We start from the raw sequence: 1,932 nt of genomic DNA, 5'->3' as shown, positions 1-1,932 counted from the left end.
TAACAACTCTAGTTTCTAGCACATGGATTTGTTTTGCTTATACTGAAAGTCATATGAATTGAATCACACAATTTGTGCTTTTTTGGTGGAGGGGGCTTGATATAATGTTTCTGAAGTTGATCCAAATTGTTGTGTGTGTCAATAGTTCATTTCTTTTTACTAAGAAGCATTCTACTCTATGAGTTTACCACAATGTGTTTGTCCATTCACCTGTTGATGGTTATTTGGGCCATTTCGAGTTTGAGGCAATTATGAGTCAGGCTACTATGAGCATTCTTCTCTACGTCTTTTTGTGTACACATCGTCCTTACTTCTTTACTGTTTACTTTATGTAAAGTAACTGTTTAACTTTACGAGAAATTGCAAAGGAGTTCTTCCGTGTGGTTGGACATTCCTCGACATCTACCCACAATAGATGAGACTTCTAGTCACTTCAGATACTCACAAATGTCTGTTTTGTTAGGTGTTTTGAGAATAGCCCACTAGCACCTGTGAAAGGTATCTCACCATGGTTTTAATTTGCATCCTCTTATGGTTAATGACGTAGAGCACGTTTTCATTTGCTTACTGGCTATTTGCATACCGTGTTTTGTGAAATATTTGTTCAAGTGTGAGGGGGTGTCATTTTAAATTGGGTTGTTTGTACTTTTTATTATGAGGGGTTTTTTTTATGTGTTTTGCAAATTTGCATGTCATCCGTGTACAGGGGTCATGCTAATCTACTCTGCGTCATTCCAATTTAGTAGATGTGCTGCCAAAGTGAGCACAGTTCTTTATGTATTTTGGATTCAACTCTTTCGTTAGATGTATGTACCATAAATATTTTTTCCAAAATGATTATTTTTTAATGGACAATGGCAAGTACGTTTCATAACCATCTCTGGAATACCCAAACATTCAAGTAGCAGATAGACCAGGCAGTTACTGCCACCACAAAAGTTTGGTATAAAAAACTATTCTAAAACATAGTGACTTCAAACAATAAGCATTTATATAGAAACCAAGGCTACAAGTCAGTTGGGGTCAGCTGACCTAGGCTGGGGTCAGCTGAAGCACCTTGGCCGCATCATTTTGCTCCCTGGGTCTCATACTCTCCTCCTGGAACCAGTGCATTGGCACAGCCATATTCTTTTCATGGCGGTGGCTGAGGCACAAAGAGACCAGCAGAAACATGCAAGACCTCTTGGGTCTTAGACTCAGACCAACACTGTGTTACTTTCACATCTACCTGTGGACCAAAGCATCTGTCATGGTTGAAATCAGAGCTGAGGTGGGAAACGTGCCCTGCCCATGGTTAGTAAGCTTTGCAAAATTACTTGACAAGTGGCACAGATACAGGGAAAAGAGAAGAATAAGACTCAGTGAAATCTGTTGCAAACATGTGAAAGTCATAAGTGTGTAAACACATTTTTAAAGAATTTATGATGGAAAAGAGACATTAGGAATAATCCATTGACCATTTTGCCCTCATAACTGCCTTGCTGAGTGTTTGATTTCCCTCCCTCAGCCCAACTTATTCCATTTAGTATTCAACTAGTCCTAAAACCGTTTATTTATGAATTCAGGAATTTATTCAATAATTATTTAGAATATTTCCTCTATGCCAGGTACTGGGTGCCAGGTTCTAGAACCACAAGAGTGATCAAGACAGGCAGAACTTATGAAATTCAGCATTGGATACAGACAACTGAGTAGGAAATTTCAGTTCAATAGGATGCTTTAGGGGGCCATCGGAAGGACAGCCTTACCCAGAGTCATGGTGTGAAGGTTTTACAAAGAAATTGAGATCTAAGCTAAAGCCTAACCAACAAATGGAGGGCAAGCTGACTTAGAACTGACAGTAGGTAGATGCAGTTTGAGTGGAGTTTCAGTGGAGAGGTGACCATGGCCCAGAATGAAGAGTGGATGGAAGATGTAGGGAAACAGGAGGCA

General features: G+C 39.6%; 1 non-coding gene across 1 annotated transcript; it reads right to left on the bottom strand.

Annotated features, from left to right (window-relative positions):
* Nucleotides 1-661: 661 nt before the first annotated feature.
* Nucleotides 662-767, bottom strand: LOC111559935. Its single transcript, XR_002741401.2, has one exon. It is a non-coding gene; the product is annotated as a U6 spliceosomal RNA (small nuclear RNA).
* Nucleotides 768-1,932: the final 1,165 nt, after the last annotated feature.

This window comes from Felis catus, chromosome A3 (assembly GCF_018350175.1).
Source record: "Felis catus isolate Fca126 chromosome A3, F.catus_Fca126_mat1.0, whole genome shotgun sequence".
Taxonomy (NCBI): Eukaryota; Metazoa; Chordata; class Mammalia; order Carnivora; family Felidae; genus Felis; species Felis catus.
Note: the sequence above shows the minus strand (reverse complement) of the source record. Positions and strands in the feature narration are given on the sequence as shown.